The following is a 24,114-nucleotide window of genomic DNA, read 5'->3' as shown; positions in this document are numbered from 1 at the left end:
GAAGCCCTGAAGTCTTCTATATGCTTATTTAAGCACAGGACTGCGAGGACTCATGTGGAACTGGAGACAAGAATCGCCTCTAGAAAGAGGAGCTGATTTGCTGGGAGGCAGCAGAGGACGGGACACTTGTTCTTCGCTCTAGATTGTTTCCTTTCTTCTGCATTTTGTACCATGTATCTGATGTACCTTTCAACATAAAAAATAACGAATCAACAAATAAGTACTTTAGCTTAAAGGACTCTTGGACCCTGGAAACATCCTGTAGGAAAAATACTCTTTGGCAGTGACAGCCTTTCCTTACTTGTGAAATCATGCTCAAGTCCACTAAGTCTTTTCACTGAACAGCACTAATGGTTTCATTATTTCCTACAAAGTACTTTTTGTTTAAAAATAAAAAAGAGCGGCCGGGCACAGTGGCTCATGCCTGTAATTCCAGCACTTTGGGAGGCCGAGGCGGGCGGATCATGAGGTCAGGAGATCGAGACCATCCTGGCTAATATGGTGAAACCCCGTCTCTACTAAAAATACAAAAAATTAGCCAGGTGTGGTGGTAGGCGCCTGTAGTCCCAGCTACTCGGGAGGCTGAGGCAGGAGAATGGCGTGAACCCGGGAGGCGGAGCTTGCAGTGAGCGGAGATCACGCCACTGCACTCCAGCCTGGGCGACAGAGCGAGACTCTGTCTCAAAAACAACAACAACAAAAAGCATTCAAATGAAAGAACCAGCAAAAGTCTTCCATTATTACTGTCTTTCTAATAATGTGCTATGTATTTTCTGACCGTGGAAAAGAAGTGATCGCCTCAGATGGCATATATGGCTATTAATTAATGAGACTGGCTTCTGCACAGGTCTTGTGATTGTCACTATATTACTTATGCTGTACCTGTTATATATAAGTAATATTATGTATCATATACTCATTACTATGTCATTCTAGCTCATTCTCAATCCTAACTGTGCTGCCTTGGACATTTACTAGCTGTGCTGCCTTGAACAAGTTACTTAACCTCTCTGAGCCTTCTTTTCTTCATATGTAGAATGGTGCTAACAGTAGCAACTGCCTCAAAAGGTTGTTATGAGTTAAATGATACTGCATAGGGCCTGACACGGTAAGCGGTCAACAAACACTATTATTATTAGTGTTATTTTTATTACAACTATCCTTGGAGATAACCAAATGTTGAAACCTCAAACTGATCCATAGGTATGATGGGGAAGAACAATGGCTGTAAAACAGAAAGGAAGCAGTGTGAAAGCATGCTTATTTCCTCAAGGCCTACAAATCTTACTGAGCAGATCCACACAATTCTCATAAGCAATACCTTGCTAGGTGGCATGCCTCTCAGAGCATCTTTATCCTGATTTTATTTTACTACCCTTTCCATCATATCTTTCTCCCCACCTGTTGTCTTTCACAAAAGCAGTAACAGAGACAGCAATTGTATCCTATGAATGCCTGAGATTTAGCCTTTCACTGCTCTAGGTTGAGAGCTGCTCCTGGTGATAACTGTGGTAAATGATGAGTGCTGGGGGAATATATGAAGAATAAAGGTACCTAAAAATTGCTCATTCTTTTTTCATTCCTTCAACAAATAATTATTGAATGTCTGCTAGTGACAACCGCTCTTTTAGAAAAGTTGTTTTCAACTAGGGACTATTTGCTCCCCCAGGGGACATGGGGCAACGTCTGGAGACAGTTTTGGTTGTCACAACTCGGAGGCAGTGTGCTACTGGCAGCTCGTGGTTAGAGGTCACAGATGCTGCTAAACATCCTACAATGCACAGAACAGCCTCCTACGTCAAAGAGTCATGCAGCCCAGAGGTCAGTAGTGTCAAAGATGAGAAATCCTTTCCATTCTAGAGGCTTGGGAAAATTACATCTGAAAACAAAGTTCCCTGCTCTTGTAGAATATAAATCTACAAAGAGTCAGAAAATAGACAGTAAGAAGAATAAGTAAATTAGAAAGTGATAAGTTTTGTTTTTTAAAAAACACAAAGGTAAGCAGGTAAAGAGAATGAGTGCTGGGCCTGGGGAGTGTTATAGAGGATGTTCAGAAGGGCAGGTGGTGAGATTTGATCACAGATTTAAGGGAAGCGAGAAAGATAGGCAAATAGATGTCGGTGGGAAGAGCATTCCAGGCAGAGGGAAGAGCTGCAGCAAAGATCCTAAGGCAGAGTGGCCTGGCATGTTCACATAACATCAGGGAAGCCAGTGTCTGGAATGTCATGAGCAGGGAAGAGGTATAGAAGATGAAGTCAGGGAGTGGGCAAGACTCCAGTCCACACAGGGCCTTGTGGGCCACTGCAAAAACTTCAGTGTTTACCCTGAGGGAATGGTTCTGAGCAATGATTTTGAGACGTACTCTGACTTCTGTTAACTGCTCTGTTGAGAACAGAGCAAGGAGGGGCAAGGGTAGAAGCAGGGGAGCCTATTTGTTAGGAGGCTATTGTAAGAAATGACAACATCCTGGATTAGGGTGGTAACCGTGGAGGTGTAAGAAGGGGAAGACATATTTTGAAGACAGAGCTAACAGGATTTGCTGATGAATTGGAGTGAAGAATGACACGATGGGTTTTGGCCTCAGCAACTAGAAGGATGGAATTACAATACACAGAGATGGGAAAGGATGGCTGGGCTAGGGCAAGTTTAGTGAGGATGGCCAGGAGTTCAGCCTTGGACACATTAAGTCTCAAGTGTCTATTAGACACCCAAGTGGAGATGTTGAATCAGCAGTTGGATATGTAAGTCTTAAGTTCAGGAGGGAGATGAAGACTGGAAATGAAGATGTGTGAGTCAACAGAATTGAGACGGAGCATGATAAGATGACCAATATAGTGTGTGTAGATGGAGAAGAGGTACAGGGACTGAGCCCAGGACACTGCAGTTAAGAGCTTGGAGAGAAGAGGAGGAACGAGAGAAGGAGATTGTGAAGGATTAAGCAGTGAGATAGAAGAAAATAAAGAGAACGTGTTATCCTGAAAGCGAAGTGAAAAAGTGTATCAAAGAGAAAGGAGACATCCACTGGTCAAATGCTGCTTATGGGTTTAGAATGATGAGGACTGATTATTAACCATTGGCTTTAGCCAAATGGAGGTTATCAGTAAACATGATAAGAGCAGTTTGGAGGAACTTGACTGAATTGGGTTCAAGAGAGATTGAGAGACTGGGTGCAGTGGCTCACACCTGTAATCCCAGCACTTTGGGAAGCCGAAGCAGGAGGATTACTGAGCCCACGAGTTCAAGATCAGCTTGGGCAACAGAGCAAGACCTGATCTCTATTTTTTGAAAACAAAATTTTTTTAAAAAGAGAGAAATTGAGAGAAGAGAAGTTGAAGACAGGAAGGATAGACAACTCTTGAGAAGTTCTGACAAAAGGGGAAGCAAAGGAGTGGGGTAGCAGCTGGCAGAATGGAGTCAAGAGAAGGTTTTTGTAAGGTAGGAACAACAGAGCAAAAAATGTGTCATAGAGAGTAAAAATTTGATTATGTGGGGAGAAAGGACAGATTTGCTGGAGTTATGTCTTGAAGTAGGTGAGAAAGAAAAGGATGTAGTTCAAAAGAAAAGGAGTCGGCTTTAGATAGTGTATGAAAAGTTTGTCGACAATAACAAGAAGGCAGAGTAGATGGAGGAAAATGGGAGGTTTAGGTTTGGTCGCTGATTGCTTCAGCTTTTTCAATGAAGTATAAAACTGACTCACCAGTTAAAAATGAGGATTGCAGAGAAGATGTTGGAGACTTAGAGAGGAAAATGTGTAAAATACTTGCCTCAGCTTTAGGAGAGTGAATGAATCCAGGGCAAATAAAAGGTTGCTTGGCAGCATAAGGAGCCACTTGAGCTTCAAAGCTATCCTTTTAAGGTAAGACCTGCCAATGTGGTTATGGGATTTTCTCCAGCACATTCAGCTGCAGGGATACAGGTTCAGAGTAGGTAGACGATTTTCATTGAGTATGATGAAGTGTAAACAGGAAACACAGCAGTCAAAGATATATGTAAAGGAAAATTATAATTCCTCTCAGAATTTAAGCTATTCATCTTTTAATAATGCACATTTTTATAATGTGCATATAATCTTATCACATAGAAGTAGATTAAAAGCACTTTGTTGAATCAGCCAGATCCCAAATTTGGCAAGCTTTTCATCAATTCATAGAACCAACATAGGTCTGGAGATGTCATCTAGTCTTCTCTTCTAGCTGCTTTGCTAAGCAGCTAAAACTCTCACTGTTGTTGTATTTTTATGTCTCCTGAGGAGATGACATCATTCCCCAGAAGAGTAAGACTAGCGTTTATTAACTCAAACTTATAGAAATATTTTTCAAATAGCTTAATCAAACTTCCCACGCTTCTATTTAATTATTTCCTCTTCTTGCATTCTTGGTAGTGATAAGGAGCAACTATTCTTTTATGTAATTAATTTTAGTTCATTCAACAAATGCAGAATGAGTACTATTAGCTAGATACTAGGTATACAATGGTGAGAAACCGTGGTCCCTGATCTCCCCCAATTTCATAGTCATGTGGCTAAATACAGATGATTTCAATGTGCTGTAACAAGGAATATGACTGGGGAGAGTCTTACATGAATACATAACAGAGGCACCTAACCCATTTGAGGAGAAGAAGGAAGGAGGGAAAAGCTCATGGAAGGATTGCAGGAAAAAGAGATGCAGAAGTTTAGAAGGAGTTAGGTGAAAAGAAGGAAGGATGAAAGTGTTCTAGGCAGTAAGAACACGTGTGAGAGCCTGATGGAGACAGAGAGCAGTATTTGAGAGTTCATGGTGCCTAGAGCACAGGGAGGCAAGAAAAAACAGATGGAGATGGGGCTGGAGAGGCTGGCAAGAGCATGTTGGAAGGTTAGCCATTATATCAAGAATGTGGGCTTCATCTTAGGGGCAGCATTGTTGAGTTTAAACAGACATCATTAATTTGTGCTTTGAAAAGTTCACTCTGGCAGCTTGATGTGGATAAAAAGTTGGAGGAAAACACCTGTAGGGACAGCAAAACTCGCTGGAAGACTGTTGCAGTCATGGGGGTGAGAGACAATGGTGGCCTGGACTAGGCATATGGCAATGGAGCTGGAGAGAAATGAATGGACTCACAAGATGTTTCAGGGGGTTGAATTGACAGGTCTTGAGTGATTTATTAGCTTTGGAGAGTCAAAGAAAGGGAAGAGTCAAAGAGGATGCTCCAGTTTCTGACTTTGAAAACTGAGTGGCTCATTATACCATTTACTGAAATATAGTACATGGAAGAATAAATGTTGGAAATGTTGGGATTGAGGTGGTCTGTGACATATCCAAAAGAATATTTCAAAGAGCAGCTATACACAGGATCTGGAACTTAGGAAGGAGAAAGAGAGGTGTGGGGAGAGGCACATTAAGAATTATTTGCAAATATATGGTAATTGAAACCATGGGAATGAAACAAGCCATCATCTGTGTTGGGTATGGAGAAAGGAAGACTTAAGTCAAAGCGCTGGAAAGTATCAACATTTAAGGGAAAGGCAGAAGAAGGAACCTCCAAAAGAAGCTGAGAGGAAATCAGCCAAAGAAATAGGAGGGTAAAATCAGGAGAATGTGAAGTCATGGAAGTCAAAGGAAGAAAGTGTTTGGGAAGAAAGAAGTTGTCAATAGTGTGAAATATTGTCAAAAGGCCAAACAATAGGGCTTGGAAAGAGCCCTCTGGATGTAACTGTGGCAGCTGAGAAGGCAGAAACCAGACTGCAGTGAATTAAGGAGTAACTAGGAGATGAAAATTCTAGACAACAAATGTAAACAATTATTTGAAGAAACTCATTATACCTATATGCAAAGGGGAATTAAAAAAAGAATTGGGGCCAAATCTTCACACAAATTCTCTCTTAAAAGACACATTGATCCCAGGTGTCAAAATATCTCAAGGAAAACATTTTCATGTGAATTTCCAAATTTCTAATATAATTTCTTTTTTTTGTTGTTAAATTAAGCACAGGATCTCACCATGTTGCCCAGGCTAGTCTCAAGCTCCTGGGCTCAAGCAATCTGCCCACCTTGGCCTCTCAGAGTGCTGGGATTATAGGCATAAGCCACTGCACCCAGCCGAATTTCCATGATAATTTCCTCAACTTTCCATGTTGAAAGCACCAACTCAGCCAAAGAAAGTTATTCTAACTCATCTCAAATTTCCTTTCTTGGAACAAAATTATATTTCCTTAAGTAGGCTCCAAAAATCTATTACCCACTAGTTATTTTTGTGATTATCCTCAGAATGGTTTCTAAATTCAAGTTTCTCTTTAACCATTGAAACATCATGAAATGGAAACACAGCAACATGAATTATAGGAGGGCGACTCATCAGCTAGGTGATAGGAAACTGACTAAACAAAAACAAAAACCAAAAAAAAAAAAAAAAAAAAAAAAGGAGAGATTTATCCAAAGGCTATGAGAGAGCTCACACAAACAAACACACAAAACTAAAGTACCAGAAAGGACAGGAACCAAAGCAGTTTTGGGCACCTGTGTGGCAGGAACTGCTAAGAACTCTCTCTTAAAGGTAGCACTCTCAGGATGCAGCCTGCTTGGGTCACAAACTAACCTTTGCCTAGGGGAGAGAAGGATGTCTTAATTGACAGCCCCATGAAGAGGGGGAGTGGATATGTCCCAAGGAAAACTGAGGTGCCGGAAGAGGGAATAGAGACTGGGCATTCACCACATCCCCAAGGAGATTCAAGTACCGGAGTGTTAAGCTGCATGCAAGATCTCATGTAGTTGAGCCTTGAATAATAAACATTTAAACCAAGATTTCCTCCAGTGTAGCTTTTCTTGGCAGCAGCACCCATTCTTTGGCTATAATTTCTACCTGCCTCTTCATTGTCTATCTCCTTCCTGGGCATAAATATATAGACAAATCTCCATGTGTTACAGCAGAACATGCTGTTGCCCTCCCTCTGGTCAATCTTCCTCCTTCCTCTGAATTAGAGTTTCAAATCCCAAAATTCAGCCTAGGACATTGATGGATGGAGCATGTGAGCTGTGCACCTCCCCCACCTGGCTCATTTGATTAGTGGAGACAGCTGAAATAGGAAATTCAGGTCCCAAAGTATGTTTTGAGTCTGGATGATTCCATTTGGCTGAATCCCCAGACAGAGAAACTGGAGAGCAATCAAATATCCACTTTTCTTTGTGCTGGGCACATGTAGCAGGCTGAGAATTCTAATGCCTTTGTAGTTAAATAACCTTGTACACTTCCTTGTTATCCCAGACTAGAATTGGCCTGTATGTATCCCAGTGATCGCTTAATTGTATGCAAAAAGAAATGTCAAGATCTTTTTCTTTTTAACTTAATTCTAGAGAAAGAGTTGCAAAAAGGTTATGGACAAATATGACAAAGTAAACAACAGGTGTGTTTCTGGAAAGATACATGTAAATGATTTGGGGATTTTGTTGTTGTTGAATTAAAAAACACCCGTTTTTCTCTGGGCTCCCAAGTTTGGAATGGCCTCATTTCTGCCTGAGCTTCAGTCTTCAGAGGCATGATAGTGTGGCAGTTAACAATTATGGCTTTCGAAGACGGAATTTAACTCTAGTTTTTCCTAGCTATATTCTCTTGGGCAAGTTTCTTAATGTTTCTGAGCCCCATAATCGATGTTTTTAAAGTGAGGTTTGTCCTTGCCTTTGTGAGCAATGCACAACAATGCACAGTACTTGGCACAAAGTAAGCACCCAATAAATTTTAGCAGTTATTGTTACTTTTAGCTCTACATTTCTGTGTGCCATGCATGTTTATTGCAGCACAGTTCACAATTGCAAAATCGTGGAACCAACCCAAATGCCCATCAATCAACGGGTGGATAAAGAAACTGTGGTATGTATATATGATGGAATATTACTCAGCCATAAAAAGGAATGAATTAACAGCATTTGCAGTGACCTGGATGAGATTGGAGACTATTATTCTGAGTGAAGTAACTCAGGAATGGAAAACCAAACATCGTGTATTCTCACTGATATATGGGAGCTAAGCTATGAGGACACAAAGGTATAAGAATGAAACAATGGACTTTGGGGACTTGGGGGGAAGGGTGGGGAGGCAAGGGATAAAAGACTACTAATAGAGTGCAGTGTATACTGCTCAGGGGATGGGTGGACCAAAATCTCACAAATCACCACTAAAGAACTTACTGATGTAACCACATATCACCTGTACCCCAATAACTTCTGGAAAAATAAAATAAAATAATAAAAATTTTAAAAATAAATAAAAATAAATTTCTGTGCTATCCACTTATGTTAAGCAATTGATATCTTGAAACAATTCTTTTAAAAATTATTGTGAAATTAGAATGTTTATTGTAGAACATTTACAAAATATAGAAAAATAATTTTTCAAAAAGACCGAAAGATTGCCCTTAATCCAACCACTGAGAGATAACGATCCCTAACATTTTGATCTTCTCTGTGCATATAGATGCTCTTTTTTTTTTGTTTTTTTTTTTTTGGAGACGGAGTCTTGCTCTGTAGCCCAGGCTAGAGTCCTTGTGGCGCGATCTTGGCTCACTGCAAGCTCTGCCTCCCAGGTTCACACCGTTCTCCTGCCTCAGCCTCCCAAGTAGCTGGGACTACAGGTGCCCACCACTACGTCTGGCTAATTTTTTGTATTTTTAGTAGAGATGGGGTTTCGCCGTGTTAGCCAGGATGGTCTCGATCTCCTGACCTCGTGATCTACCCACCTCAGCCTCCCAGTGTGCTGGGATTACAGGCGTGAGCCACCACGCCCGGCTTAGATGCTCTTTTAATACTCAGTCTTTCAAAGCACTAAGAGAGGCTGGGAGCAGTGGCTCACACCTGTAATCCCAGCACTCAAAAACAAAAACAAACACAAAAGCAAAGTACTAAGAGAACTGTTAATTAAAGGAACCCTGCTCATATAAGTGAATTCTTTAAAAAAAAATTATTGAGATGTAATTCATATACCATACAAGTCACCCTATAAAAGTGTACAATTCAGTGGTTTTTAGTACATCCACAGAGATGTGCAGCAATGACCATTATCTAATTTCAAAATATTTTCATCATACCCAAAGAAACCCCAAACTCACTAGTAGTCACTCCCTATTCCTCACTCTCCCCAGCTCTTGACAACTAGTAATCTACTTTCTATATGGATTTGTCTATTCTGTACATTTCATATAAAAGAATCACATATAATATGTGTTCTTCTGTGTCTATCTTATGTTCTTTAGCATGATGTTTTTCAAGGCTTATCCATTTTGTAGCATGTATCAGCACTTCACTTATTTTTAGGGCTGAATAATATTCCATTTCATAAGCATCATACAAATTGTTTATCCATTCATCTAGTTGATGGACATTTGAGTTGATTCCACTTTTTGGCTATTACGAATAATAATACTATGAAAATTCATGTACACATTTGTGTAAACATATGAAGTGAATTCTTTTAAAAAGTGAAAACTTTAAAAAAATCTATAGTAGATCTCTAAAATGTTTTTCATAAAGCAGTTTAAATTTATTATTATTTTCAATGAAAGATAAAAGCACAGAGAATAGTGTAATAAAACCAAGGACACACCACACAAATCAACAAATTTTAAAGTATTAGTCCCAGGTCGGGTGCGGTGGCTCACTGTAATCCCAGCACTTTGGGAGGCTGAGGCAGGCGGATCACTTCAGATCAGAAGTTCGAGACCAGCCTGGCCAACGTGGTGAAACCCCATCTCTACTAAAAATACAAAGAAATTAGCTGGGCGTGGTGATGTGCTCCTGTAATCCCAGCTACTGGGGAGGCTGAGGCAGAAGGATCACTTGAACTCGGGAGGCAGAGGTGGCAGTAAGCTGAGATCCTACCACTGCACTTCAGCCTGTAGGCAACAGAGCAAGACTCCATCTCAAAATAAATAAATAAATAAATAAGTAAAAGTATTTGTCCCAGACCCAAATGTTACAGTAGATATAACTTTTGAACCTCTTCACCATTCCATTTCCTTCCAGCCCCTTGAAGTAACCACTATTTTAATGTAATTAAGAAGGCATTTTTGGCCTGGTGTGGTGGCTCACGCCTATAATCCCAGCACTTTGGGAAGCTGAGGCAGGCATATCCCTTCAGCCCAGGAGTTCAAGACCAGCTTGGACAACATGATGAAACCCCATCTCCACTAAAAATACAAAAATTAGCCAGGCGTGGTGGCATGCACCTGTAGTCCCAGCTACTCGGGAGGCTGAAGTGGGAGCATCACCTGAGCCTGGCGGGGTGGAGGTTGCAGTGAGCCGAGATTGTGCCACTGCACTCTAGCCTGGGTGACATAGCAAGACCCTGTCAAAAAAACAAAACAAAACAAAACTATATTTTTGAGATTTATTGGTGTTGCGACACATAGATCTGTTGCATTTATTTAATCTGTCATACAGAATCACATAATCAATTTACCCATTTCCCTACTGCTGAAACTTTAGGTTGTTTCTTGGTTTTCGTTAATGTAAACAGTGGTGCAGTGAACATCCCTCTGCATGTCTTCTTGTGTCTCTAGATGTGAAATGACTGAGTTATAGGATATGCACATCTTCAACCTTAATCGATATTGCCAAATTGTTCTCAAAAGTCAAGTTTCCTTCTTTGGGGGCACGCTTGTGCTAGTTATGTCAACATTGTTGGTTTAGACTATAAATTCTTTGAATGTAGGGCTCATCCAGCTTCTAACATGGACTGAATGGAAGAATTTGTCTAGGGAAATTGTGGGAAGGTAGAAAAATAACACAACGTACACCGTGCTATGGGTTGAATTGAGTCCCTGGAAAAAAAGATAGTGAAGCCTTAACCCCCAGTACCTATGATTGTGACTTTAATTGAAATAGAATCTTTGCTGATGGTCAAGATTACTGTGTCCTTATTACTGTGTCCTTATTAAAATGGGAAATTTAAACAGAGACGTGTACACAGGGAGAATGCCAAGATGAAGGCAGAGATTGACAACACCTTCATGGCATGCCAAAGATGTCCAGGAAAACATCAGGAACTAGGAATGGATTTTCCTTCTGAGTCTTGAAGGAGCCAACCCTATGGACACCTTATCAAGGAATGCTAGCCTCCAGAAGTTTCTGTTGTTTAAACCACCCATCTAGAAAATTTGGCTAGATACGAAATTTTTGCTAAGAAGTACTTTGTTACAGCAGCCCTAAGAAACTAATACATACTGGAATGAGTCATCCTGGCATCCAAATTAAGCATCAGTGATCTGAGGTTGGTGAATATTTCAAATCTGCTTTGGCATCAATTTCTCTTCCTTTTGCTACCCTGGATTACTTCTTTTTTTTTTTTTTTTTTTCTGAGGCAGAGTCTCACTCTGTCGCCCAGGGTGGAGTGCAGTGGCATAATCTTGGCTCACTGCAACCTCTGCCTCCCAGGTTTAAGCAATTCTCCTCCTTCCTCAGCCTCCCGAGTAACTGGGATTACAGGTGCACTCCAACACGGCTGGCTAATCTTTGTATTTTTAGTAGAGACAGGGTTTCACCATGTTGGCCAGGCTGATCTCAAAATCCTGACCTTAGGTGATCTGCCCCCCTCAGCCCTCCAAAGTGCTGGGATTATAGATACGAGCCACGATGCCCAGCCTGGATGATTTCTTCTTTGGCTGCTTATTGTTTTATTTTATGTTTGTTTGTTTGTTTTGAGATGGAGGCTTGCCCTCTTGCCCAGGCTGGAGTGCAATGGTGTGATCTTGGCTTACTGCAACCTCTACCTCCTGGGTTCCAGCGATTCTCCTACCTCAGCTTCCCAAGTATCTGGGATTACAGGCGTGCACCACCACGCTGGTTAATTTTTTTGTATCTTTAGTAGACATGGGGTTTCACCACGTTGGCCAGGCTGGTCTCGAACTCCTGACCTAATGATCCGCCCGCCTCAAACTTACAAAGTGCTGGGATTACAGGCGTGAGCCACCGTGCACAGCCTTGCTCTTTTGTTATTTAGGCCCAATTCCATCCACCGAACCCGTAATTTTCTTTGATCATAGAACACTTGTACTAGCCATCATCATACTCCAGAAGTATGTTGCCCATTGGATCAACATATCGTAGACATTCGAAGTAGAAAAATAATGTCCTTGGCCAATATTTTCTTCCTGTACATTCTTTATTGGCAAGTTTTCTCCAAGGGTTTCCTCTTGAATCCAGGAACACCTTGGAATGAAGAATATCTCTGATGCCTAATGCGTCCTCCACATGAGTAGCCCTCTGTGGGCTGTAATATTACAGTGACGCTGTAATATTCAGCGTCACTTAATATTAAAAGTAGAAAAATAATCTTACAAATCAAGGAAGAAAGAGATGGATGCTCTCAGTTACACTGAACAATAACTAATCACAAAAGAACCAGTTATAGTTTTTTAGATTCTTCTAAAGGCAGCTCCTTTAGAAGAATCAGATGCCCACATGAACCTCAAATATTACGTTTGGCTTCTAGGACAACTAAACTCTTCGGTAAAGCTTAGGGAGGAGGGGTAAATGGCAGCATTTAGCTTTTGTGACTGAACTGTGGGGCCTTGGAACCCTTCCACCCACTTGAAAAACGGTCGCCCATCTGACATTAATAGAAAAAGACCATTAAAAAGCTTTATGCTATTCTGTTCTCCTGGTTCTGGTCCCTCTTTGCCTTTGTTGCTGCTGGCATTTTATAAATTATGGATGCGCCTAGGTGCTGCTGCTCCCGCGTTTCCTCTGTAGTGCCGCTCGCTCCCCGCGCCTGCATCGCATCCTTCCTCTGAGCAAAGGACTGCGCGGCCCAGACCCCACATCAGTGTAATTAGCGCGTCGCACACAGCTCGGGTGTCAGGACTGCTTCCACTCACTGCCAGCCTTCTGCCAGCCCCTGTCATTCACGAGAAAGTCAGCCAGGCGGCGGCAAGGCCAGGAGCGCAGGCCTCCACAGCAGGGAGGGGAGGCTCAAGGTGGAGCCTCAAGGTGGAGACGTGGGGTCCCCTGCTGCCGGCCTGGGTGTGGGGACAATGCTGGGGTTTGGCGGCTGCCTCAAACGATGTCTGATCACAAAGTTAGACAATGGGGAAAGGTGTGACATTCATATCTGCCCCTTGACTGGTTACAGGGGAGCTTGAGGAGAGGTGGATGTAAGGTGGGTGGAAAACTCCTAATGTGCCTGCAGCTGGAAGGGTTTTGAGGGAACCACCAGACCAGCGCTTGCTGCTGCTGATGAGATGTGTAGCATCGGTGGTAATGGAGGGTTATTTGGTATAGCATGCTAAAGAACATTTTTTAATTATTTTAATGGATTTGTTTTATATATCTACATTATATATCACCAACTCACAATTTCATGGGTTTTGTCAAAGTAGATATCTTGCATCCAATTTTATTTTAAAGAAAAATTAAATTATGCACAAATGATGTGCAGATATGGCAAAGATGATAAAGAGCACACAAATGACAGAGGGAAGTTTGGGAAGAACTGAAAGAGGGCCCGGGATTCTTAATTGTTTGGAGGGTCATGAATCCCTATAAGAACTTGAAGAGGCCAAGCACAGTGGCTCATGCCTGTAATCTCAGCACTTTGGGAGATCAAGGCGGGTGGATCACTTGAGGTCAGGAGTTTGAGACCAGCCTGGCCAACATGGTGAAACCCCGTCTCTACTAAAAATACAAAAATTAGCCAGGTGTGGTGGTGGGTGCCTGTAATCCCAGCTACTTGGAAAGCTGAGGCAGGAGAATTGCTTGGGAGGTGGAGGCTACCATGAGCTGAGATCGCACCACTGCACTCCAGCCTGGGAGACAGGGCGAGACACCATCTCAAAATAAAAAGAACTTGAAGTTGAAGAAAGCAAGTCCCCGCCCTCCCTGACAAAAAAAAATACATACACACAAATTTGATGTGCAAATGCAAAGATTTCACAGATTCCTGGAAGGTCATACTTTGACCACCTAAGGATATATGGACTCCAGATTAAGACCCTGTGATCTATACAGTGAGCTCCTCAAAGTTAGAAACTAGGCCTTATTCATCACTGTACCCAGGCACATAGGAGATCTTCAGAAATGTTTGCTTGGGCAGGCACAGTGGATCCCACCTGTAATCCCAGCATTTGGGGAGGCAAGAGGACTGCCTGAGACCAGGAGTTTGAGACCAGCCTAGACAACATAGCGAGACCTCTTCTCTACAAGAAATAAAACTAATTAATTAAAAAACTTAGCTGGTGTGGTGGTTTGTGCTTAGAGTCCCAGCTACTTGGGAGGCCAAGGCAAGAAGATTGCTTGAACCCAGGAGTGTAAGGCTGCAGTGAACCATGATCATACCACTGCACTCCAGCCTGGGCAACAGAGCTAGATCCTGTCTGTAAAAATGAAATAAATCTCTGTCATTCAGATCCTCATTTTCTTTTTTCAAGAAATGAGCCTGGGGCCCAGAGTGATCAATGAAATTTGTCCAAGATCACAAAGCTTAGGCAAAAGCCTATGTCTTCTGATTCCCAGTTACTCCACTGTCTCCCACCATGCCTATGTTTAATCCCGAAACCGCCCCTCTACTTCTTTCACCCTTTGCCTCCATCCCCTCTAGTGAATCTATTATTTTGGAATTCCACAGATGGAAGAAAAAGTAGGTGAGAAAGGAAGGCAGAAAAGGATCAAAGATGTCAAGTTTGCTCCAGGCCCTTCCTCATGACACCCCCACCCTACTTTCACCTGAAGCACCAGTGGAAGGGCTGCTCTGGTCAATAACGGAGATACGAAGAGGGCAGTGACCCCAGGGCAGCCCTCTGTGCCATTTGTCATGATGGCATGGAGTAAGGAGATGTGTATATAGGTTTAATTTCCTTGGAGTGTTCTATCTACCTAAGCCCTTTCCCGGATGGTTATGAGATGCACACAGTTTACATAGGAGACCCATTAATGCTCTGTCTCTGGGGTTAATATTTAATTAGACAGTTTAAAAAATGCATACTATTACTGAGGAGACTACTTCAGTGCTTGTCTCTTCCCTCTGGGATGCAGTGTTCAGACACAGAGTTCTGAACCCTTCGTGGTTCCCATGGAAACCTTCACCACTGGTGACTCCAGGCTGAACACAGGGGATGGCAGAGGCCTAGTGAAGAGTCCAGAAGTAGACTTAAAGAGCTCTGGAATCTCCTCTAAGGGTTCAGCCAGAGGCCATCTGACTGGCTCTGGCCAGTACTGGGGACTTTATTCTTCCAAAGGCAGTCTATCCAATTTTTGGACCACTCTGATGGTGTCAGAGGCCTTCTGTAGATTGAGCTCAAATCACTTACTTCTAGTTGTCTCAGGTCAACAATGTGTGGCCACAGAGATCAAGTCAAATTCTTCTTTCATGTAAGTGCCTAGCTATCATTATTTGAGCATCTCTTATATGTGTATAGATACCGTGCTAAGCAATTTATGTATACATCTCATTTGATCCACACAACAACCACATGACATAGGCATCATTAGTGCGTCATTTTACGGACAACCTGACCAAGGCTAGGGGGTCAGCAACCACCATAATGGGATTCCCACACACCCAAGTGTGTCTAAGTCTACATCCCATGCTTTCGACCATAATGCCTCCTCCCTCTCACTGCTTCCCCTCAAGCACCTTTGAGATATTTCTTTTCTTTTTTTAGGCAGGGTCTTACTCTGTCACCCAGGCTGGAGTGCAGTGGCGCAATCATAGCTCACCGCTGCTTTGACCTGCTGGGCTCAAGCCATCCTCCCACCTCAGTCTCCCAAGTAGCTGGGACCACAGGCATGTGCCACCACACCTGGCTAATTTTTGTACTTTTTCTGTATAGATGTGGTTGTGCTATGTGCCCCGGCTGGTCTTGAGTTCCTGAGCTCAAGCAATCCTTCCTCCTTGGCCTCCCAAAGTGCTGGGATTACAGGCATGATTACAGACGAGCCACCATGCTCGGTACTTGAGATATCTGAGGTAAGCACTCCTGTCTTGCCTCCGCTCCTCCCTCTCTGAGGGTTCTCTTTTCTGGGCTAAGCTCCCTCAGTCCCTTCAGCCAAAAGAACATGGTTTCTGCCTCTCTATCACTCACAGGCAACACTGGGGATTCTCCTGTACCCTGCTCTAGTTGGTTAGTCTGTGCATCCAGGTACTCAATGGTGGAGTACCACCTTCTACGGTGGAACCCACACCCAGCCCAGCTTGCTACTGGTTGAGAGTCCCATGGGTCTTTTATTGCCTCATTCAGAACAGAAATTGCAATGTGAGATGGAATAAAATTTCTATTGGAAACAGAAACCTAAACACATATTATGTTCAGGTTTAACTCAAACCCACGTGTATTTTGGTTGCTTAAAATCTTCATCTGTTAAGCCATGTTTTCCAATCCTTTCCCTTTGCATTTGTTTGGAACCGTATATGAATTTTTAATTTGCATTCCTGCCTATTTAAATTCTACCCTTAAATCTAGTTCACCATTCCAATCTCTTGAGATCTTTCAGAACTTGGTACTCATTGAATTTTTTTCTCCCAACTCTGTGCTGTTCCTGAATTTGCCAGCCTTCCAGATTTCTGAGTTGTTGATAAACACCGCACAGGAGACATGAGGACAGAACCCTTCAGTGGAGACCTGTTTGGATATTGCAGGGGCTTTCTGTGCCCTCCCTATGTGTGATTTCAGTGCTGTGGTGGGTAGCTCTTTGCACAGGGTCACTTTATGTGCCCCCTTTGATGTTTGTCAGCTATTCTGCCTTCAGGCTTTCTCCAAGGCTAAGGATGGCACCTAGCCCAGGCACACCATAGTTGGGCATAGGAGTGAGTGGATAAATGCCCAGCTTCCCATCTTTCAGAGGGACAGTTCCACTGAGGCACAATGTACCTTGTTCCTCAGAGGGTCTCCAGGGAGGCTGGGCTCCAGTTGTGCCAGTGATAACCAGCCCAAGGTTATCAAATGTATTTATTAGCTTTTCTGCATTGTATCTCATTTTCCTCATTCTTTCAGTTAAGCTTCCTGGGATCACCTACCAAAGAAAACATCTGATCCAAGTGTATATCTCAGTCTTTGCTTTCAGGAAATCTAAACTGCAGCAGATAGAGGTAACAAAGAGATAGAGAGTTAGATCATATCTGATTTCATTTCATGACATCTTTTTATTTTTTATTTTTATTTTTTATTTTATTTATTTTTTTTTTTTTGAGACGGAGTCTCGCTCTGTCGCCCAGGCTGGAGTGCAGTGGCCGGATCTCAGCTCACTGCAAGCTCCGCCTCCTGGGTTTACGCCATTCTCCTGCCTCAGCCTCCCGAGTAGCTGGGACTACAGGCGCCCACCACCTCCATGACATCTTTTTAAAATGAGTGTTCATTTAAAAAATATTTGTGTTTAAGTTCTTCATTAAGAAAATAATATATAAGAAAATGTAGAGAACTGAGACAGGCTTGGTGGCTCATGCCTGTAATCCTAGCACTTTGGGAGGTCTAGGCTGGCAGATTGCTTGAGTCCAGGAGTTAGAGACCAGCCTGGGCAACATGGCAAAACTCCGTCTCTACAAAAAATTTTTTAAAAATTAGCCAAGCACGGTAGCACACACTTGTAGTCCCAGCTACTTGGGAGGTGGAGGTGGGAGGGTCACCTGAGCCCAGGGAGGTTGAGACTGCAATGAGATGAGATCAAGCCACTGCATTCCAGCCTCGGTGTCAGAGTAAGACCTTGTCTTAAAAACAAAAACACAAAGATAGATAGATAGATACATAGATAGATAGATAGATAGATAGATAGATAGATAGATAGATAGATACATAGATAGATAGATACATAGATAGATACATAGATAGATACATAGATAGATAGATAGATAGATAGATAGATAGATAGATAGATAGATAGATAGATGGATGGATGATAGAACTGAAGGGAAACAAATCTAGCCATAATCCCACCACTTTGATAAAATTACTAGCTGGCATTTTTACATGTTGTATTTCTTTTCCATCTTTTTTCTAGGCATATTTCAATATCAAGAGAATTACACTCTATATACCACCTTGTATCCTACATTTTAACTCAATGTCTTCTTATTCATAATATTATGAAGTCATCCTAAAACCGTCACTTTCTCTTTTTTTTTTTTTTTTTTTGAGACAGAGTCTCACCCTATCAGCCAGGCTGGAGTGCAGTGGGCCGATCTCGGCTCACTGCACCCTCCGCCTCCTGAGTTCAAGCATTTCTCATGCCTCAGCTTCGTGAGTAACTAGGATTACAGGCATGTGCCATCATGCCCAGATAATTTCTGTATTTTTTGTAGAGACGGGGTTTCACCATGTTGGCCAAGCTGGTCTTGAACTCCTGGCCTCAAGTGATCTACCCACCTCAGCCTCTCAAAGTGTTGGGATTACAGGCGTGAGCCACCACGCCCTGCCTGAAACTATTACTTTCAGCTTCATTGTTCAATAATTATCTCCTGAGCAACATGGAAACACGGCAAAATCCTATCCCTACAAAAAAAGAAAATACAAAAATTAATGGCGTGTGCCTGTAGTCCAGCTGCTCAGGAGGCTGAGGTAGGAGGATTGAGCCTGGGAGGTCAAGGCTGCTATGAGCTGTGATCATGCCACTGCACTCTACCCTGAGTGACAGAGCAAGACCCTGTCTCAAAATAAATAAAAATAATAATCTCTTCTTTGGTCAGTCTCCCAGGAGTCCCTGTCCTCTTGAGGGCTGGGTCTATGTCTTACCTTTTTCTTCATAGCACTACCTCAGTGCCCAGCACACAGTAAGTGCTCATCATGGCTCGTGAAATCAATGAGCAAACACTTCATAGTCTACCTGGCATTTTTGTACGTGAGCTGTTTCTAAATTTTCAGGATTGCCATTCATGCCCTGGCGAATGTACGCTATTTAGAACATCTTGGATATCCTGTCACCCCTTGTCTTTCTGTGTCTATGTTGGCCTTATTCATATCACAAACCTGGGCAATCTAGTTCATAAACAACTCAGAACATGCTACCTGTTCCGTTGACTCTGCAACTTCCAAGCAGGGCAGTTCGACTTGGATATACAAACCCAGTCAGTAACCCTAAACTTGCCATCGTTATTGGAAATTTCCTTTAAGGTTATTCCATGCTGAGTAGCACTCCAGGGGTTCCTGGAAGGAAACACTTTAATTTCTTCCATTGATCACAGACATGAGAATATCCAATTTATTTACCTGCTCACATCACCTAGTTTTCAAATGGCTCCTAAACACAGTGCCAATAAATAAATGATCATCCAGTAATAGGTCAAATTTATTTTTCACTTCTAAGGTGCCAGGTACTTTTCATATAATTTTCACAGTACAACTCTCTGAGGTCGCTACTGTTATTCTTCACATTAAATAAAGAAAGAAATGGGAACCAAGAGAGGTTAAGTAACTTGCTCAGGATTACACAGAAAAATAAAGTATAACTTCATTTACAGAATAAAATATTTTTTATCAATAAGTAAATATTAGCTTCCAGGACTGGTTCTCTGCATACATGGAAAAGTGACCTGCTTGAATGATATAACCCAAGGGATATTAAAATATTGTCCCACCCCAAAACTTTACCTATTGCTTTATACTGCCATGGGGCCTGGAGATGCCATAATGAAATTACTTTTTGACTTATGGTACCGTCTGCAGACAGTCCCGAAAGAGAAATAGAACTGTCCTAGTAGGGGCAGTATATTAAGACATTTGCACACATTAAGGCCGGGCGCAGTGGCTCACTCCTGTAATCCAGCACTTTGGGATGCCGAGGCAGGCAGATCACAAGGTCAGGAGATTGAGACCATCCTGGCTAACACGGTGAAACCCCGTCCCTACTAAAAATTACAAAAAATTAGCCAGGCGTGGTGGCGGGCGCCTATAGTCCCAGTTACTCGGGATGCTGAGGCAGGAGAATGGCGGAAACCGGAGAGGCGGAGCTTGCAGTGAGCAGAGATCGCACCAGGGCACTCCAGCCTGGGCGACAGAGCGAGACTCCGTCTCAAAAAAAAAAAAAAAAAAAAAAAAAGACATTTGCACACATTAATACGTCAACCCTATTTAGGTTGTCAGATTAGTTAACCCTGTGGTTCTGGACTCTACAATGTACCCTGCACAGGTACATTGTGCTTTTGAAACTATCGTTGCCCAGACCTCACCTGCCCCCTTGAGATTCTGATTCAAATGAGCTGAGCTAAGGCACAGGCAGGCTTGAGAACCCCTGAACTAACTGACCATTCTATCACTTTCTAATATCCTGAACAAAATTGAAATATAGAATAATTAAGCTTTGTTGAGAATGTCTGTTATGATCCTGAGTAAAAGGGCAACTCCCAAGCTCAATATGTAATTGAGAAACACTCAAGAACAGCAACAAAATGGGGGTGGAAAAGCATTGAAAATCTATTTTCCCCATTTCCCATATGTGTTTGCCTTGGACCAACCTGTTTTACTAGAGCTTTATCTTGGAGCTCTGGGGACCTTTTTTTTTTTTTTTTTTTTTTTTTGAGACAGAGTCTCACTCTGTCACCCAGCAGGCTGGAGTGGGCGCAATCTTGGCTTATGCAACCTCTGCCTCCCAGGTTCAAGTGATCCTCCTGCCTCAGCCTCCCAAGTAGCTGGGACTACAGGTGCCTACCACTACGCCTGGCTAATTTTTTTCCGTTTCTTTTTTTGTCATTCTTTCATTTTCTGTCTGATTATATATAGTTTATTTGCTGAACTCCTGTCCTAGGAATCTTAGGCTGCATTCCTAGAACAGGGTTCCAAGGCGTAGGCTGCATATGGGGTGGGAATAACACCAGCCAGAGGTGAAATCGGGATAAAGCCAAGCAATTCATTTGGCTTAAGTGTCACTAGGAGGGGGACAAGCAGAGAATCAGAAACTGGGCCTGAAGCAACAGGATGGGAACTGTAGAGTTCAGGATAGGGAGAGGGGCTTTTGAATGAGGGAGAGGAGGCATGCCCTGAAAGCATTCTCCAAGGCTCTTGCACATAGACAAGGACGGCTTTAATAGCCACCCATGGCATGATCTCAGGTGGGAAGGGAGCCATTGAGGCCACTGAGGCCTCTGAGCCAAGTAGAGAATTCTCCCACCCTAGCAAAATTAGCCTGGCAGCTGAAGAAAGCATGATTGCCTTTGTGTATTTTTAGAAGATGAAGTATTGAATCCCACTGCAGAAGTAGTGGTAGAAATAATTAATTTATTGATTACCCACTTGCTAGGCATTCTTCAATGTATTTTATTATCTTAATCCCTACAATAACTCTATAAGATAGTTACAAGCATGACTTTCTGGAATGGATATGGTCAATTGGTACGTAGCACCAATTTCCACCTTCTTTGAGGGACCTTTCTGTTTTTCAAAGGCTAGAAAACTAGCTCCTTTCCTGAATTCCTTACAGTTAGGGTCTAGATGTGAGCTAGATTCCATGGAGTAAAAGCATCTGGGCAAGATTCAGGGGGCAGAAATGAGGGAAAGGGCAATTTCCTGCTATGTTTGCTGTTTTTCACCTTGCAAGAAAAATTATGGAGATACTAATGTCTCATCTACAGCTTTCAGAGGCATTTGTAGCAGGGTTGGCAACTGATTTCAGTGGTCCAGTGTCCAGATACTTGCAGTGGCAGTGGAGGCTGATGTCCGAATAGTGTGAATAGTACCTGAGATGGTGTGTTCTGGACCTCGGGTACTCCGGTGGCAAGCTGCTGGTTCCTCACCATCCTGATTGTGAAAAAGGTCACATAATTATCTGCGATGTTTCAGGAGTCATTTCTACATACGCAATCTAGAACCCCGCCTTCAGCCCTTCTAGTAATTTTTAAAGTACTTAATTCCAGTGATAACTCCCTTTGTGCTTCAAAATTCCTATGGTGATTTCTGATTCTTGCATTAAATTTTTTAAATACAGATGAGGAAATGGCATCTTAGAGAGTATTTTAAAAGGTTGCCCAGCTAATAAGAGGTAGATCAAGAACTCTATGCCTCATTAGATTAAAAAGTGCTCCAAAATTTAGAACTAGAGTGAAGAATTCATTGGCTATATTTCTAATAGGTTTGACAAAGCAAAGTACTACAGAGCCAAGTTCACATGTACTCTCTTCCCACTTTTAAACCTATGAGTTGCACTTGTGATTGTGGTAAGTGCTTAACTTAATTGGTTTGCATCCATGCCGGGACCTCTGGGATGCCACTTACATAACTCATCCACAGAAGTCTGTCTTGCCAATAAGTACTTGCAGAAGGCTCTCACTCAATAGTCACATTAAACACAGGGCTCTGTTCCCTGTAACTAGCTACTTACCCACCCTAAGTCTTAGAGACAGAGGAGCTGAGGACAAAGGAATCATCACAGTACTGAGAACGTACCATGTGCCAGATATCGTTCTGCTAGTTCACATTATTTTCTGGCATAATCCTCACAGCAACCCTGGGAGGTAAGCATGGTTACGATCCACATCTTAAAGATTAGAAAACTGAAGCACACAGATTAAGTCATCTGCCCAAGTTTATGCAGCCTGTGAGTGGTAGAGCCTAGATACCAACGCAGTAGTCTCTTATTTATAATGCTATACCGTCTTCCAGTCATACTCAGAATGTTTTAAGTTTTTCTGTACCATGGTAAACTGCATGAAATCCTCTCTATAGTGAGGTCAGAAATAAATAAACAAAAATATAATAACGCTTTGGTGGCTTCCTTTAGGATCAGTCCTTCTCTGCTTTGCTTCTTTCCACCCCAGCTCCAGCAGGAGGTGCCCTCTTCCAGGCGTTGATGAGGTGGTGTTTCTGGTTTTTGTTTTGTTTTTTTGAGATGGAGTTTTGCTCTTATTGCCCAGGCTGGAGTACAATGGCGCAATCTCGGCTCACCAAACGTCTCCGCCTCCCAGGTTCAAGCGATCCTCCTGCCTTGGACTCCCCAGTAGCTGGGATTACAGGCATGTCCACCACGCCCGGCTAATTTTGTATTTTTAGTAGAGATGGGTTTTCTCTATGTTGGTCTCGAACTCCCAACCTCAGGTGATCTGCCCGCCTTGGCCTCCCAAAGTGCTGGTATTACAGGCATGAGCCACCACTCCCGGCCAGGTGGTGTTTCTGAATAAGCTGGACCAGGACATGATCAGCCTCACTGCAACAGTTCCTCATGGCTACACTTGTTTGCTCCATTCTTCTTTCTGTCAGCAAGTAACAGTCAACTCATACACAACGGTTTCCCTTTCCATGGGCATACAGGACGCAGACAGGTACCGTCATAGCACAAACATGTGGGCACAGAGAAAGAAATAAAAGATATTACTAGAAAATGGTTAGACTCAGCAGTTTCATGAAAATTTAAAGTCAGAGTAAACACAAGCCTCTCTAATTAGACAGCCCTCTTTCTCCTGACCAGCATTTCTACCAAACCTCATTTCTCCTAGAAATAGATCTTCACTAAGGCGAGCATCTTTTTAAAATTCTGCACTACAGAGAGCCAGACTAAGATGGTTCTGTCGAAATTACAAAACACTATACTTTCAAATAGCTGCTGAATTATTTAGTGACTTTACACTGTCCAAATGCGGAGCTCTTTGGGTAGACAATGTCTTGGTTTCCCTCCTATCTCTTTTGTTATGACATTCAGTAAATGGAGAGATATTGCCCTTCTTAATAATTTATAAAATAATAATCCACATTAAGGATCAGGCTCCTCTGATAGGTTTGGGGTTTCAAATCAGGTAGTCAAGAGAATGAGAAGCTCAAAATTCTCCTCTAGTTTAGTTCTGTGACTGGTCCCAGCATACTCAAGCTTAACTTTTCAGTATTTGCTTCTTTTTCATCTCAACTTTTTCTCCTTCCTTGTGTGGTTTCTTGAACTATAAACTGTGCTTGCTGTCACTTCTTGGCATCTGACTATCTGGTTTGGCCTTATGATGAAATATGTCCTCTGAGAAGCAGAGAGCTGAACAATGTGTTATTGTCATGCACTTGACATTTCAAAGTTGCCTATTTACTTTGGCAAAGTCATTCTTTTCCTCACCTGTTTGGAAGGAAAGAAAGAAAAAAGGAAGGAGGGAAGGAGGGAAGAAAGGAAGGAGGGAGGGAGGGAAGGAAGGAAGGAAGGAAGGAAGGAAGGAAGGAAGGAAGGAAGGAAGGAAGGAAGGAAGGAAGGAAGGAAGGAAGGA

This window comes from Theropithecus gelada, chromosome 6 (genome assembly GCF_003255815.1).
Source record: "Theropithecus gelada isolate Dixy chromosome 6, Tgel_1.0, whole genome shotgun sequence".
In the NCBI taxonomy this organism is placed as follows: Eukaryota; Metazoa; Chordata; class Mammalia; order Primates; family Cercopithecidae; genus Theropithecus; species Theropithecus gelada.
The sequence above is the reverse complement of the archived record's forward strand: the minus strand, read 5'-3'. Positions refer to the sequence as shown.